A 17,119-nucleotide genomic window follows, 5' to 3' on the forward strand; every position below is an offset into this window, starting at 1 on the left:
GGAAGATGGGGGTGGTGGTGACCTCAGCTAGCTAAGTGAGCCCTGTCAAGCTATATTTGAGCCTGAGAGCAGCAGTCCACTGACTGTGCCCTGAAGTTGCCCCTCGTGTGCTTAAACAGAGCGTATGTTCCCTGTTGGAAAGGATGGGGAGAGAGAGAAGCCAGAGAAAGTGAGGTCCTTGAGGGGGACCTTCTCCAACTTCATGTAATGAGTAGGCACCCACCGTCCAGTGAAACTTGTGAACGCTGGGATCCAGGTCACCCACGCCAAGCCACAGGGGAGCTGGTTAGAGCTGGCCCTTCAGCCACCCGGCTGCTCGTCCATGTCTCAGAGCTCCTCTCCTCCCACAGACACTGCCAGGCAAGGGCTGTGCCAATGCGGATCCAGGAAGCCCCTGGACCAGGGACCCTATGTCCACCCACGTTGGCATGCAAGCCCAACACGATATCTTTCCTAAGAGCGGAAATCACCCCATCCAAACACAGAACGGAAGAGACGTTTGACAAGGAGATAATGCAAGCATTTCCTAGAGCAGGCACGATGGCTTCAGGACCCACAGGCAAAGGACACACGTGGGGTTCGGTCCTAAGTACGGACCTGGATCTTACACGGGAAATATTTGGGTAAACCTCCCACCTCAACACACACATACACTTGGATGAAACTTTCCCTCCCGGTGATAGGGGAGAACCCAAGAAATGTGTCGTTTTTAGTAAGAGGGACTGTTGGAAAATATTGTTAGGAAAAAATAGAAATAAATAGAAATTTCTCCTGCTTTAAAAGCAAATAGTCCACAGGAAGCCATAGGACTATTTTAAAATCTCATACGGAGAGTCCAGGAAAGATGTGAGTTAGGGCTCCAAAGAAGTAGCTGCTGCAAAGTGACCCTGTTCTTGCTAGGCTGGTGAAACTGCAGGTCGTTTGCAGAGGAAAGGTGTCATTTCAGAAACGAGAAGTGAGTCTCAGGAAACACAGGAACCCAGAAGCCCCCTCAGAGAGGCAGCGGGTGCTTCCCAGCCAGGGTGCGAAACCTGGCCCTGCCCAGCCACACCTGCACATGTTGCTGATCCGTTCAAGGTCCCGCTTTGTCCCTCTGTGTGTTCTAAATTCCTCTCATAGAAGTGCAGAGTTCTCTCATCCAGAAGCCTTTCTTTTATGGGCTGTCTTGATAGGGTTTATGGATCAAAAGTGTGATTCAAGGAACTTCTTGCATGAGACATCTTAAACCAATAACACAGGCTATTTCAAGACCGAGATGAAGCCAGGACCTCCCCACCCCCGCCCCGTGGAGATCTCTCTGGGACAGAGAACGAAGCTCATGGAGGAAACTAAACTCACAGCTACAGTGTGTTAAATGGTCTGAATGGGGGTGTGCAGGAGGCTTTGGGAGCCCAGACGAGGGCACCTAGCCCCTCCTGGGGTAGCAGGGAGGCCCTCCAGTGATCCAGTGCCTGAGCTGGCTTTTGAGCCAGGAGAGAAGGAAGGACATTCCAGGAGGAAAAGCCCCAGGTGCAAGCGCACAGAGCTGTGAGTGCTTAGCAGGTGGCAGGAAGCTCAAGGGACAGAAGCAGGATGGGGGAGAGAGGCCAGATCTGAGGGAGACTTTTACCTGCCGTTCTCCTCTTTTCGGTTTACCCTGAAGGCACACACATGTGAATCAGATGAGTAACGGGCAGCATGGGTGGCATACTGTGGAGTCACCTCGCCTCACCTCCCATGCCCCAGGGATAAAGGCATTATTAATTTTTTTTTTAATTTGACACAGAGAGAGCACAAGCTGGGGGAGAGACAGAGGGAGAGGGAGAAGCAGATTCCCTGCTGAGCAGGGAGCCCGATGCGGGGCTCGATCCCAGGACCCTGGGACCATGACCTGAGCCGAAGGCAGACGCTTAACGACTGAGCCACCCAGGCGCCCCAAGGGATAAAGGCATTACTAACACAAAAGGAGGTCCAGGAAAGAGCGATGACACCTATCAGAGCACAGAGGATCCGGACCGAAAACAGATGTCAATATTTGTCTTGTTTGCTCTCAAGAGAATTGAGAAGAGAGAAGGCGTTGATGTCACGAAGCATGTGGAGAAGGCTCAGCACTTCCAAATGGAAGTAGCGGGGGTACCCCCAACAAGCTTAGGAAGGGGCGTGTGGGGAGGAATGGCAGAAAGCAGTCCTTTACCCAGGAAGCTGCAAACATCTGGAACTAATCCACCCTAGAGATGGCAAAGAGAAATGGGTTCAAGGAGGGTTTTGATCATTTCATGGGTGAGAGGGCACGGTGATTATTTTTTTTTTTTAAAGATTTATTTATTTGACAGAGAGAGACACAGCGAGAGAGGGAACACAAGCAGGGGGAGGGGGAGAGGGAGAAGCAGGCTTCCCGCGGAGCAGGGAGCCCGATGCGGGGCTCGATCCCAGGACCCTGAGATCATGACCTGAGCCGAAGGCAGACGTTTAACTACTGAGCCACCCAGGCGCCCCGGGCACGGTGATTATTAAGGGAAGCTGGGGATGTTTGGGACTTAGGCCTAACCGCTTGAGGTTGGGGTCTTGGAGTAGCAGCATGCTTTCCCGGCAAGCTTTGCAGAGAGGGCCGAGCAAGGGCCAGGCCAGACTGACCACTCCGTCCAACGGGACTGGCACTGCTGCCTGCCCCCCTGGGTGGGGTGACCCTGGTTCTGATAATGATGGGGCAGCAGGACTCAGAGCAGGAGCTGCGGAGCCTGTGAACCCACCCCATGGAACCGACCCCGCTCTCTTCCCCCGGCCGCACACATCCGTGCCAACCTCTAGCTCTAGAGGACTATGGATGCCCTTGTCCATGGGCTTCGAGCAGTATCTGAGCTCGATTTCTTCATACAGGTCTCTTTAGCTCAACAGGAAAAGGCTCATTTTTACATGGGTATCACTTACGGGCAAGGGTCAGATGTGAGGTTTCTATGTTCAGGGTCGGGGGAAGGGGCAGGGAGAGCATGAAGAAAAAAATCTGGTAATCATGAGGAGGAGGAGGAGCTAAGCATAGAGGACAGAAAAGCCGTGACAGGTAATGGGGGTCATAATGGTGAAGCTGACAGCGGAGACCAAGCCGCGGAGGGGAAGGTGGAGCACACAGTGGTGGAGGGAATGGAGGAGAAGAAGTCAGGGGAGGTGAGGGGAATTACGGTGGCAGTGATACTGGAGGTGATGGAGCGTCGGCGGTAGAGGTGATGTGGGAGATGAAGCCAGTGAAGATAAAGGTGGGGGTGGAGGTGATGATTCATGGAGGTGAATAAAGAAGCCAGAGCTGGAGCAGTCAAGGAGGGATTCCTGGAGTGTGTGGATCTTGAACCAGCCTTTATGGACTCCTGGAATTTAGCTAGAGAAGACGGAGCAGGACCTCTCCAGCCAGGGGAACGCTAGGGCGAACTTGTGGGGCAGAAGAAATAGTCTGTGTCTGTGGGGCAGGGGAGAGAGCACCCTGGCAGAGGGGAGGATGAAGGCTGGCTGGCCTGGGGAATGGAGCACAACAAGGAGAGTAAACCCAGACAGAGGACTGCAGATTCTGGGTGGCGAATGGAGAGCCCTGGAAGCCTGGGCTGTTAGGAAAGAAGGTGTGCCGTGGGTGGTCTGGAAACAGTGAGCCATCTGCTGGGAGGTACAGCATTCAGCTCAGAGATGGTGAACCCTCGGGAGCGCACGGATGAGCACCAGTTTCCCGGCAGGGAAGGGGCTGGCTCTGGCCGGAGGATCCTTTAACCCTAAGTCTTAGCTTATTTGCTCCTTCTTTCCCGAGGTCCAGATTCCAAACCCCCCCCCGCCATTCCTTAACTCCAATTCAGTGACACCTGAGGAATCAGGATGCCTTTTGTCAGATCCGACCCTCTGTCGGGCTGGATTGCTGTAGCCAACGGGCCTGTGAGAGCTGATTGTGTGTATGTCCTTTCAACTTCAAGTTCAGTGACATAACGGTAGCTTGAGATCAGCTGTGGTGGGAGCATTTATACCACAGAGACTGGAAATGTTGTAGGTTGGCTTTTCTGCTCCTGGAGATCCAAATATTAAACATTTAACACCACACCACCAACTGCTCTCTGGGAACCCCAACAGAAGTGAGGATACTCCCCGTGCTAGGCCTGGGCCCACAGCGCATCCCTGCATTCTAATGTTATTTGTGGTATGTTTCAAACCTAACCCATGTTGCAGTAATTTCGAACCCCCAGTAGGCAGGGAAACTCATCAGGCAGGCCTGGATATTTTCCCCAACTTCTTCTTATGAGAAAATTGAAATGTACAGAAAAGTTGAAGGAACATACAATGACCATGTATACAACTTCCAAATACATATTCAAATTTTCCTCCACTGTCCCAAAAATGTGTTTTTCTGTCTTCTCTCCCAAACAAGGATCAAATTAAATCTCCCATTGCATTTAGTTGTTTTGCTCCTTACTCTGTTTTTCTTCTTCTTTAGTCTCTTTTAACTAGAACAAGGGTCTGGATGTTTCCGCAAAGGGCCAGATAGTATTTTGTTTTGCAAACCAAGAAGCAAAATCAGGGTCAGTACTTAGATTAACAACCATTGAAAAATATAAAAGACTTTCTTAGCTCGCAGCTGTACCAAAAAAAAAAAGCAATGAGCTAGATTTGTCCAATGAGCTGTAAGTTGCTAACCTCTGATATAGAGCTCTCCACCCTCTTTTTCTCCCCCGTGACCACAGATATGTGATCTGTGCATTTGTCCAGGGCCCTGAGTGCTCACAAGGACCCAGTGCTTGGTTTGATGTCCTGCTATCGCTCTCCTGAAATTCTTCATTTCTCCTGAAATTTTATCTTTAACTCATAGTCTGATGAACAGACAGTGGATTATGCACACGAGCAGAGGAGAAATGCACAATATGTGTGTGAGCTGCCATTCTGGGCCAGCCATCCATGGACAGTGTTCCCAGTGTCCTGTGAGCACACAGTTTCAGTGGACCCATGATGTATGTTCCATCTACAACAGAGCAAGCGGGGCACCTTTGTTCAAACCAGAGGCGTTCTATTCAAACCAGAACTGGCTTCAAATGCAGCAAGAAGGCAAGAGGGTTCTAAGAAACACACGTGACCAATGGACTCTGTCATACCCCTCCCTACAACCTCACTTCCCTTATAGCATCCCTGTAACTTACTCCGCAAAAGAGGACATTCAAGGAAAGGGAAAGATAGAGCCGTCTTTTCCTTCCAGTACTTCTTCCTTCCTCCCTTCCTTCCTTTCTTCCTTCCTTCCTTCCTTCTTTCTTTTAAAGATTATTTATTTATTTATTTATTTATTTATTTATTTCAGAGAGAGAGAGAGAGAGAGTGCAAGCATGAGCAGGGGGAGTGGCAGAGGGAGAGGGAGAAGCAAGCTCCCCACTGAGCAGGGAGCCCGATAGGGGGCTCAATCCCAGGACCCTGGCATCATGACCTGAGCTGAAGGCAGACACGTGACTGAGCCACCCAGGCGCCCCTACTTCCTTATTTATAAATACATGGATGGTAGAGAGGGTTGGCAGAGTGCATCAAGACGTGACATAAAAACAGCTGTGTTAGTTTTATGCAACATTTCCACTGTTCTGGTAAGAACTGAATACCTATGCATGTAGAAAGTATGAAACATGAAATGTGTCATATTGGGGATTCCACATATGAGCTAACTACTTTTGCCTCTGTGTTTAAAAGTGGCATTGCACAATACTGAGATTGCATATATTGCATGCTAATAACATAAAATTCTAATTTCTCTTTACTTAAGATGGCATTAAAACATCATGGCCAATCGAGAGAGAGAGAAACCATGGAAGAAAAGAGTATCTTTAACAGCACTGTTTTCTTGCTTTTTGAACATGGGACCCTGCATTTGCCCTTTGTACTGGGCCCCCAAATTATGTAGCCAGACCAATGACATTGGCTTTTTGAAGAGACTCTGTAGAAGGTCCCATATTATCTAATTGCAGCCACATGGTGTTATTTCATTTGTTCCTCAAGCTTCATATTTCTTTTCCTTTTATTTTTTAATTTTTAATCTTTTAAAAGATTTTTATTTATCCATTTGAGAGAGACAGAGTGAGAGGGAGAGCATGAGCGGTGGGGGGGGCAGGGAGCTGCAGAGGGAGAGGGAGAAGCAGACTCCCCACTGAGCGCAGAGCCCAACATGGGGCTCAATCCCAGGACCCTGACATCATGACCTGAGCTGAAGGCAGACGCTTAACCAGCTGAGCCACCCGCTCCTCAAGCTTCATATTTCTTATAAACTAGATGTTCAGTTGAGATGCTTGGGTAGATTCAGTTCAAACAAATTTTGGTAAGAATATTTCATAAATGACTTCATGTTCTTCACACTGCCTTACCCGAGGAGGCACACACTATCATGTTGCCTTCCCTCTGAGCGGTGCTATTTGATCCTCTGATGATGATGACCTCCAGGTATTTCTATCGTAAAGGCACATTTTTCTCTTTGAAGTCAGTAATTGTGTGGAGTGCTACTTTGACACTGGGCAGTTCTGCAGTGACCCTTGACCTGATGATTTTGGCATCCATCGATGATCTTTGCCTTCATTAATTATTACACTGGAGCTTATAAAACATCTTTCTAATTCCACCACTCTTTTTACATGTGCAAATAGACCTTCATCATTTAAAAAAGAGAGAGTTTTCCTTACCCCCGCCCTCTGTATTTAATTTGGGGGGACAGCCTGAAGGACTCTTAGTATTAATTAATTACCATCATTATTCTTTTTGCTTTGGCTCAAATTGGGCTACATCTGTTCAGAGGATGCTCCTTCAATTTGGCTGCTTTGTTCTGTTGACATGACTTCCATTGATCTTTGAGTACATCCTTGCTTTCTGACACAGAATGTTCCAGGCTCCTCTTGTACTTTTCCTGCATAGTGTTTAGAAACCAAGACCTGGGCACGAGGTGTGCTCATTGTCACTGGAGGATCACTGCTTTATGTGCTTTTCTTTCTTTCTTCTTTTTTTTTAAAGTGAACTCTCTCCCCAACATGGGGCTCAAAATCATGACCCCAAGATCAAGAGTCACATGGGGTGACTGGGTGGCTCAGTTGGTTAAGCATCTGACTGTTGATCTCAGCTCAGGTCTTGATCTCAACGCTGTGAATTCAAGCCCCGAGTTGGGCTCCACCCTGGGCATGGAGCCTACTTAAAAAAAAAAAAAAAAAGAGTCGCATGCTCTACTCACTGAGCCAGCCAGGTGCCCTTTTATGTGCTTTTCAGAAAACAGAGATAGAAAATAAACTTTTTAAAAACATACCTCTGTATTACAATTTTTAATGCAAATTTAATAGTGCAAGTTTTATTTTCTAGATTTCTTTTATTTTTTTTATTTGTGTCTCTTTTCTCTTATACTGCAGATCTTGGTTCCTAATAAAATTAATATATTTTCTTATTTGCTTTATTCTACAAAAATAGTTTCAAAATTACAATACTAGTATTACTTCTAATAATAAACTAAGTGAAATTTAATTTTTCTTTTAAAATTTCTTTTTCTCCTTAGAATAAATTCCACTCTAGTCAGAATACTGTATTTAAAAGTTGTTTGAAGTGGTTGAAGCAGAAAAGTTGTTTGAAGTATTCCCTGCTGAAAGTAATATTATCAATTTAACATGGAGTTAGGTTCATTTGCTTCTGTTCGTATTCACTTCTAGGGTTTGCTTTTTTACGATTTGATTGTACTTTCAAATCTGTAAGATGTTTACATAGTTCAAAAGTTAAAATGATATAAAAGGACTTACTCCGGGGGCGCCTGGGTGGCAGTTGGTTGAGCGACTGCCTTCGGCTCGGGTCGTGGTCCCAGGGTCCTGGGATCGAGCCCCGCATCGGGCTCCCGGCTCAGCGGGGAGCCTGCTTCTCCCTCTGACCCTCCTCCCTCTCGTGCTCTCTCTCATTCTCTCTCTCGCAAATAAAAAAAAAAAAGTTAAAGACTTACTCCAAAAAGTCTACCTATCATCTTTATCTCCTCTAGCTCATGTATCAGCCTATGTCAATACCTAGTTACTATTTTCATTTCTTTCTTACGCAAAAGGTAACACTATCTACTCTCAGGCATCTTGCTTTTTTGCACTTAACAATATATATAGAAATCACTATCTGTGTGTTCACAGAGATTTTCCTCATTCTGTTTTAGGCCTGCCCGGTACTCATGATGTGGACCTACCAGAGTTTATTCAACCGGTCCCCTACTGGTCGGCATTTGGGTTCTTCCCATCTTTTGTTTTTATAAATAGTGCCACAGTGAGTAACCATGTTCTTGTTTGCTGAGTTGTATCTTCAGGGTAGATCCCTGGAATGAGATGGCTGGGTCAAAAGGTACTTGCCACTGGCCTGGATGTCAAGTTCCCCGCCATTTTGCCCTCCCACAGCACAGTCTCACGGTGAACTGTCACACTTTGGGATTTTTGCCAATTTAATAAGTGAGAAATGATGGTTCGATGAAGTGTTAATATGCATTTCTCTAATTGTGAGACCAAACGCAGTTTTCTATGTTCGAGCCATTTGCCTTTCTTTTTTCTGTGAACTGTCTGCTCATGTTGCTCACCGATTTTTCTATTACGTTTCTGCTCCTTTCCTTCTCAGTTCAAAAAGCGATTTAGATGTCAACGCTTTACCTGTGATACAGACTGAAAATATCCACTCCCCCTTCCCCCGGAAGTGGGTCATTTGTCTTTTGACTTTGTTTATGGTGTGTTCAGACAGTTTTGGTTTGTTGGGGAAGAAGGAAGGCAAGAGGCAAAATCTACCGGTGCTTCCTCAGCTGTGTCCTCAGGATCTCAGGCCACTTTTGTCCCTTCCCAGGCCAAGAAAACTGCCCAGAATCAGATGTGTAAACGTCCAGGAGCTGATGAGACAGGGAGCCGTGGAGACCAGCGTGAACATGGTGATGGCTACCATACCTCCTCCCCTCCAAGAGCTCAGGGGAGTCAGTAAGCAGGGGGGAAGCAGCCCTCAGGGAGAGGCCAGGGGTCAGATCCCTCCACAGCCTGGGTTTGTACAGAGAATGTGAAATTCCTCCTGAGCTCGGCAGGACGTGGCATTTGGACTCCGGTGAGCAAAGCATTCCACACCCCACCCAGAATGAGGCATGAAGGAGGCCAGTCATGAGAGGGGAGGGGCAGGACCCTGAGTCAGTCCTTCTGAGTGGGACCCTTGCTGACTCACGGAGGCTGTGAGCCCTTCCCTTACCTCGAAGGAGAGAAAAACACCAGAGATCCCGATTCTAGGACTGGGGGGATGTTAGCGGTCCCAGCTGCCTCCTTTTGGGTGTGTGAAACATGAAGACTAAGATTATACGTGATAATAGTAAGTGTTAATATCTCTTGGCACTCACACAGTTCAGTTTGAATGAGATGAAATTTCCACTTCTGTGGGCCCAGACCGGTTGAGCGTTGGCAGCTCCATACGGCCAGATCTGAAATGTACCAGGGATGTCCTGAACGCTTTCTGCGCATCACCTTATTTGATCCTCATGGCTCTGCAAGGCAGGTTTTCATCTGAGGAATCGAGGCCCAGAGAGGCAAGACCCACCCTCAGCACCTGTCTCTTCTGTCTTCCTGTCTGCCTGCAAGATTCCTCCCAGACCAGCGCTCGCTCTCTGTCAAGGGCAACCCTCAGTCTGCGGGGACAGGAGCTGTTGGATTGGTGCACAAGTCAGAGGCATGTTCCATATGATTTCTCAGATGGCCCCCAGTGACATGGAGCCTCAGTTGCCCATTCTGTCACCTGCCCATTAATGTACTCTGTATGGGCTTTCCCTGTCTCACTTTGCCCACTCCCTTGCTAGGATAACCTATCAAATAAACCACCCGCTCCCAAGGACTTGTCTCAGGGTGTGTGGGGGGCACTTGGTTTCCAGTTCTTTTTTTTTTTTTTTAAGATTTTATTTATTTATTTGACAGAGAGAGACACAGTGAGAGAGGGAACACAAGCAGGGGGGGTGGGAGAGGGAGAAGCAGGCCTCCCGCGGAGCAGAAAGCCCGATATGGGACTCGATCCCAGGACCCTGGGACCATGACCTGAGCCGAAGGCAGCCGCTCAACAACTGAGCCACCCAGGCGCCCACTTGGTTTCCAGTTCTGACTCCACTCGTTAGTTACGTGGCGCTCACTCTGGGAAGGCGGGGCTACCATCTCAGCACAGCACATGGCGCCGGGGAAATGCTGGCCTGAGACCATGATTTTGCTGAGGCCATGCCTGGGAACACATCCTGCCCAGCAAAGGGGTCGACGTGAGGGCTGTGTCGTATCACCATCATCGATGCTGGAGTGAAGACAGCAAGCTGATTCTACGGAACCTGGGGAGTCAGCAAATTCCAGAACAGCCACAAAAATGGAAATAATGGGCCTCTCCCCTTACTCCTTCGGTCCTTTCTCTAGGACTGAACGCGGCCAATTCCTCTGGTTCTCGAGCCAGCTTCTGATCTGGCCACTTGTCTTCTGCATTTTCTAACAGGCCCACGATGGTTATGAGAGTTTTAATCCCAGCAGCCTGCACCTGTGAGTCGTTCTTCTTGACTTCAGAGACAGAAAGGAGGAGTGGCATTCATGGAGCGGCTATTCTGCTAAATATTTCTGTAAATGATCCTTTTGAGTCCTCCTGAGAACACTGCCAAATTGGTATCAGTAGCTCCACTTTACAGATGAGGAAACCAATGTTCAGAGGTCGGTGTCTCAGGTCTCTTGGCAAAAAGTGGGAGAGCCAGAGTGCGAACCCAAGGCGGTCTGCCTCCCAAAGCCCATGTTCCTCCAACATTTGAGACGTTCCCCATCGGGAGGCCAAGCGCTGCATCCAGTGACACTGTCATGGCTCACAAATCTTCCTTAAGAGCTGTCTTCAGTGCCAAAAAAAAAAAAAAAATTTGAAATTTAGCTCTCCGGTACTGGTTAGCCACATGCCTTCTCCCCTTCTCCCTGGAAGCTGCACAGTGTGGAAGTTAAACAGGTAGACTCAAGTATCAGACCCAGTGGGTTTGCATCTACTCCCCTGCTGGGGGATCTCGGACAAGTTAAAGTCTTGGTGCCTCAGTTTCCTCATATGTAAACTGTGGACGAGGGAATCCTATCGTATCTCCCTGGAAGGGGCTGTGAGGACAAAACAAGGTAATCGATGCATGTAAAGTGCTCAGCACCTTGTCTAGTGCATAAAGGGTGCTCAGTGAATGCTGACAATTACCATCCTTCCCAGAAAAGCCCTGGAGGGCTCCCCATCCCTTCCATGTGTGGTTAGGGCTCCCTCCTCTCTGCTCCCCCAGCACCCCAGGCTGCCTGTCATTGTCATTTAACCCCTGGGCGTTGGCATTATCTGCCACCTTATACCAGGCATAAGTTAGGCTCTCTGAGGGCTGGGGTCATTCCCAGACCAGGCGGGCTCCAGGGCGGGGGAGGGAGTGGCTCTTAGCAGGATGACCAGCCAACCTGCTAACCACCCCTCGCAAACTTTGAACCACGAACACTTTCAGGATATTCTCCTCCCCAAGCAACAAGAACAATGCCCAGCTCATAGCAGACAATGGATGAATGAGCTCCAAAGGACTAACTAGCTGTTTTTAATTTTAAAACATCAACCATCTCCACTGAGAAAATTCAAGATAGTTTGGAGAAGGGGCTGGGAGTAGTTCCTCAAAGAGTGCCAGCCTCACTGGACATGTGAGTAACCCCACTTCCCCGGGGGAGCGAACTCATTTGCATGGAGAAATTCTGATCTGTGGTTTTTCAAATCAGTGCTTCTTTGTGTCCCTCACAGTGCTGTGCACACAGTAGGAGCTCAATAAATAGGTGTTTATTTATTGAAGTACTCCTGAGCCCCTGAATTTGCAAACAGAAACCAGAATTGGAGTCTCCTCCCTTCCAGGCCAGGCCTTGGTCCATCTGGGCAGACAGATGACCATTCACCGGCCTGCTCCCTCTGGGAATACTGTCCTGGCTCCAAGCGGGGCTGCTGAAAGGGGGCCATTCTCTCATCTCAGAAGGGCCTCAGACGCTTCACAGTGAGGATTTTTTTCTCAACTGCCTCACTTGACCTTTGGGCTTAACGGGCAGTGGGCAAAGCCCAGGAAAGGGCTGTCGCAGATGCCTTCCACCAGCTCACAGCTTAGTCTGCTCTCCTGCACTTCCCATTCGGCACTCTCTGCGCTTCCTGGGACCTTGGAAAGCACAGAAGACCACAACATTCCCGTCCTTTCCTCTGGACCAAAAGTTAGAGGCTCCTTCCTATGGCCACAGAACCTGGACCACCACGTTCTCACTTTCCCTGTCTCCCTCTGCCGTGGCAGGGGACCAGGGTGCTCAGTTATCTTAAATTGTAATGGAAGTACTGACCAACCAGTGTGAGGATCCCAGACAGCCCACTCAACTATAGCACAACTCCCCTTGCAGACTGGCACGCTTGGGAAGGACAGGTGCTGTGGGTCAATGGTCCAGACACTTGTGCCCCATTGAGTTAGTTTTGGGGTGGCTAGTGGAGAAGGTAAGGCACGATGGAGCCAGGTGGGAGGATGTGGGGTGTGAGTGTGTGTTGGGGGAAGAAAGAAAGATCTAACAGGAGACACTCTGGGGTCTCCTGGGAGGTACAAGTCAACAAGTGTCATGTCTTACTTTCAGTATCTTACCTTAAACGTCTAGCATTTTCATGAGGTCATTTACTAGAGACCATACAGGACACAGCACCATGATCCCCAAACAGGTCTATGTACTAGTCAAGGGTTTAGGTTCTGGGGATCAGGAGACCTGAGTTCGAATTCCCATTTACCAGGTGACCTTGGGCAAGCCAGAAACTACTCCAAGTGTCAGTTTCCTCACCTGCTAAAAGACAGGTACCAATACTTCCTAGCTTGTAGGATTGGGATATGGAAAGCATGGGACCTAGCATATCGTGAGTGCTGAGCATGTATCAGCTACCATGAGTATCAAGTGCAAAGACAGAGGGGTACACCGGCAGCAAGAGGTTGTTCTCTTTGGCTGGAGCTAGGGGCGTGAAATGTCATGAGAAAGGGCACGAAAGATTGGAGGCCATGCTGCGGTTGTGGCAATGAGCATGTATCGGAGGAGAGGGACATCTTTATACTTAATTCAGTGGTCATGGGGAGCCATCGAAGGTTTGGGAGCAGGAGAGAGATGAGAACAGAGCTGGTACCAGGGAATAAAGTGAGAACGGAGAGTTTATAGACATGAGGAATCAGCCTGTGGCCTTGTGTTCAGATCAGGCCAACTCCACTCCCCCCAGCTCTCTACCCTCAGCCTATACAGCAAACAGGGGCAGCCTTGCCATTGAGGATCATGGCTTTCTTCTTTGCTGCCCCTGGATGTGAACGTGAAATCTTGCTCGAATTTGCTGAGTAAAATAATAGGACTCAGTGAGAAATAGCAGCTCTGTCCTCCTTTTCAACCAGGCCCTGGTTTATTTAATGCTGGTCCAGGGCGAGAGCCTAGGTTTCACACATGTTTCTTCTCACTTCCCCTGGATTTCTTTCTTTCTTTTTTTTTTTCTTTCCCCTCTGCAGTTCTCTTTGCCAGTCTCTGATAAGGGGATCCTTAGCAAAGAACGGTCCAGGGCTGGCAGTCCGTCCCATGTACCCGTCATGTTGAATCTGGAGGCAGGGAGAGCTGGGGCCAGCCAGGAGTGATCTGCCAAAGTCAATGTAATCACAGTGAAGGAACAGGTTTTGGAGTCAGGCCACGGGACCCCTGAGGGCAGACACTGGGTCTGCCTTGTTCTCTGATGTATTCCCAGCATTTGGAACAGTGCCTGGTACACAGCAGGCGCCCAATAAACGGAGGCTAAGTGAGAGCAGTGAGTGGAGGGGGGATGGCTGCCCATCATCAGGAGCTGTGCAAGTGTAAGGAATGCCATGCAGGGTCAGGGGGCCTGCAGCTCGGAGGTGCCTGGCGGCCATTTGCCATTTGGCAGCCACTCCTCCTGGGGTACGGTGGGAGGTGGGCAACGAGCATGTATTGGAGGAGAGGGCAGGTGGGCACGGGTGTGCGGGCAGATCCACCTCTGAGGAGGAGTCTGGCCAAGGAAGGCTCAGAGTGAAACATAAGTCAAAACAGCTCGGTGCCCAGGTCCTCCTCTGCCCCACCCCCACCCAGCACCCCCATCCACGCTCACCGCGGGGGTGACCGTGACAAGGGCACCTTCACTGCCTCCGTAGATGGCGGGTGCCCATGACCCGCAGCTCGAGAAACCCACTGGCTGGGGGCCACGCGGTCTGGGCCCGGCGGGCCAGGGCCGCACAGAGCCCCGGGCAGGGCCCCAGGAGCCCTGGCAGAGCGCACCCCCCACCCCCACCCCCGGGCCGGCGTCCGCGGCAGGCGGCACGTCCCCTTCCCGGCGCTCTCCGGACGCCGGGCCCCGCGCGCGGGACGGAGGGGACCCCGGGAGGTCTGGGCCCAGGGCACGCATCCGAGGCCGCCGAACACGGGCGGGCTTTGTGCAGCGGGCGGGCGGCAGGACGGCGAGTCCCCCGCGCCCCTCCTGGCCCCGGCCTGGCCGCTGCCCGCGGATTCCTGCGGCCGCCGGGTCTTGGCAGCGCGGCGCGGCGGGCGGCGGGCGGCGGGCTTAGCCCCGGGCTCTGGAGCTCCCCCTCTCTCGCGGAGAGGAGCTCCGCAGCGGAGAGAGGCGCCCGGACGTCCGAGGGAGCCAAATGGTCCACCGAGTCAAGGCCGCGATCTCTGCACAAGCTTGCTCGCCCCGCGAGCCGGCGCCAGGGCCAACAGGGCCCACCGGGCGGCTCTTCCTCACCTGAAGGGGCCCAACGGACTGCCCGGCGGGGGTAGGGGGTCCTCCCTCCCGGCCCCAGCGCCCAGCCTCCCGTGGTCCTCAGGAGTGAGGGGGCTTGCACACCTGAGATACCTGAGTGACCTGGTCCTGCTGCCATGGGGAGTCTCTGCGGAGCCCACCAAGGCCGGGGCCCGGCAGGTGGCAGCCGGAAGAAGGTCCCTCAGGTTCTCACCCAAGCCACGCCCACCAGAGCTCGATTCCCTGCCCCTCTCTCCCAGACCTGCCTGGGGTTAATGTGACCTTGAGAAGCGAATTGTTGGAATGTTCTCTGGGCATTCTTACACTGCTGGAAAATGTCCACACAGAGGAGTGTGACATTTCGGGAGCAACTTGGCAACACCTGGCAAGGCCTTTAAAATGGTTCTTCCTTCTGATCAGCGGCTTCAAGGAATTTATCCCAAGGGAGGAATTATAAATGTGCACAAAGATGTTCACTGTGGCATTACTCGTAATACCAAAGCAATTGGAAACAAATTTATGGCCAACAATAAACTATTACATAGACATTACAACGCACGGACATGAGAAAAATTGTCATGATATACATTTGGTGGGGGGAAATGTAAGCCACAAAGTCGTATGTTTTCAGTTGTAATTGCTCTGGTAGGCCCTGAGGAAGCCAGTTTTCTGAGTATGCAGAAACAGAATGCTAAAATAAAAAGAAACCAGGATTTCCAAATATATACCCGTGCCTAACAATATATAGCACAGCGTTTTCTGGATGACCAAATGAAATAGTACTAGCCAGCATTCACTAAGTGTTTCTGATGTAGAGGGAAATTTTTAAAAACTAGGTGAAGACAAGAGAAAATCAGAAAAGGGGCAAAAGATGCATAGGAAATGCAAGATAAATAGAAAACAAACAGTAGGATGGCAAAAATAATAACTATCAGCAATTATTACAGACAGTAAAAGTCTAAACATTTAAAAGTTTGCCAATTTGGTTAAAAAATATGCACAAATCAAGAAGTAATAAAATTGCAAGGAGAAATTTATAAATCTACAATCTTATATGTAATACTTACAAGAGAAACAATCAACACATGAAAGAGAAAGGCTAAAAGTAAGGCTGAAAACGATACACCAAGAAATACAACCCCAAAGCTGCTATGGTTAAGTTAAACTTTAAGGGAAAAATAATTATTGTGACTATCAATAGCTACATGATTATAAAAGGAGTAATTCACCAGGAAGCTATAACAATTGCAATAACATAGTAAGTTTAGTATCCAAATTTATAAAAGAAAAAGTAAGAGTTACAGAGAAAAATGTATAAGCCCTCAATCATAATGGTAGATTTTTATTACACTTCTCTCAGTAACTGATATGTCAAGCAGACAAAAAGTTAGGAAGGACAGAATATTTGAGTAATCCAATTAAGTTTAATCTATGAACATGTATAGAACCATACATTTCTACATGTACCCAACACTTAGAAATACTTTTCAAGAAAGCATAACACATTTGTGAAAATTAATTATTTACCAGGCACAAAGCAAATCATAATAAAAACTAGAATCGGCATCATATAAACCATATGCTCTGAATGCAGTGCAGTTAATAAGACAGAAATCAAGAACCAAAAGAAAACAAATATAATAGTGTACATTTCTGGAAAATTTAAAACACACTTCCGGTTAACTCATGGGTTACAGAAAAACTGAAATTGGAAATTAGAAGTTATTTCGAACTGAATGACACTGAAAATGTTATGTATCAACACTTATGGGATGCCTTTCTCCTTCCCTTTCCTTCCTGAGCCATTCAGTACTAAGCTGTTAGGTAGACAGAGTCAGGTAGCTGATAGGTAACTGATAGGTACCCACTGAGAGGCGACCTGGAATGGGAGTCACAGCCTAAGAGGAGTGAGGAGAATGTCCATGCTGTGGGGAGGCTTGCATGGGGAGTCAGAGCCTCAGCTGGGAGAAAAGGGCATCTGCATAAGGAAGCAGCCTGGTGTGGGGTGCTGAAGCCCAAAGCTGGTGAGGACAGCATCCACCAGCCTACGGGGGTGCCTTGATGGGAAATGCCAGAGTCCAAACCGCGTGAGAAGGACACCCACAGACCTCACACTAATGCCTCCAATTCCAATCCGACATCAAGGGTTCGGGCAGTTTTCTCCTCTCCATAGGTACAACTTTCTTCTCCAACAGTGAGAAACTTGGCTACCGTGATCCCTAATAGGGTGACACATTTGGTGCATCCCCCTTGAAAACAGTCTCTATCACTGCTGCCTCCCCCCACCCCCAAGCAGACAGACCTTCTAACCCGGCTTGGTCTCTGAAACATTTTTGTACTTGCCTCGAAAAAAAAAAAAAATGCCAATTTTTTTGTACTT

At 49.1% G+C, this 17,119-nt stretch overlaps 1 long non-coding RNA gene across 1 annotated transcript; it reads right to left on the minus strand.

Annotated features, from left to right (window-relative positions):
- Positions 1-13,369: 13,369 nt before the first annotated feature.
- Positions 13,370-15,134, minus strand: LOC115940887 (uncharacterized). Its single transcript, XR_004075612.2, has 2 exons — positions 14,845-15,134; positions 13,370-13,625 (listed from the first exon to the last, which is right to left on the minus strand). It is a non-coding gene; the product is annotated as an uncharacterized LOC115940887 (long non-coding RNA).
- Between the last annotated feature and the right edge of the window lie 1,985 nt (positions 15,135-17,119).

This window comes from Leptonychotes weddellii, chromosome 9, assembly GCF_054177405.1.
Source record: "Leptonychotes weddellii isolate Sample4059 chromosome 9, ASM5417740v2, whole genome shotgun sequence".
In the NCBI taxonomy this organism is placed as follows: Eukaryota; Metazoa; Chordata; class Mammalia; order Carnivora; family Phocidae; genus Leptonychotes; species Leptonychotes weddellii.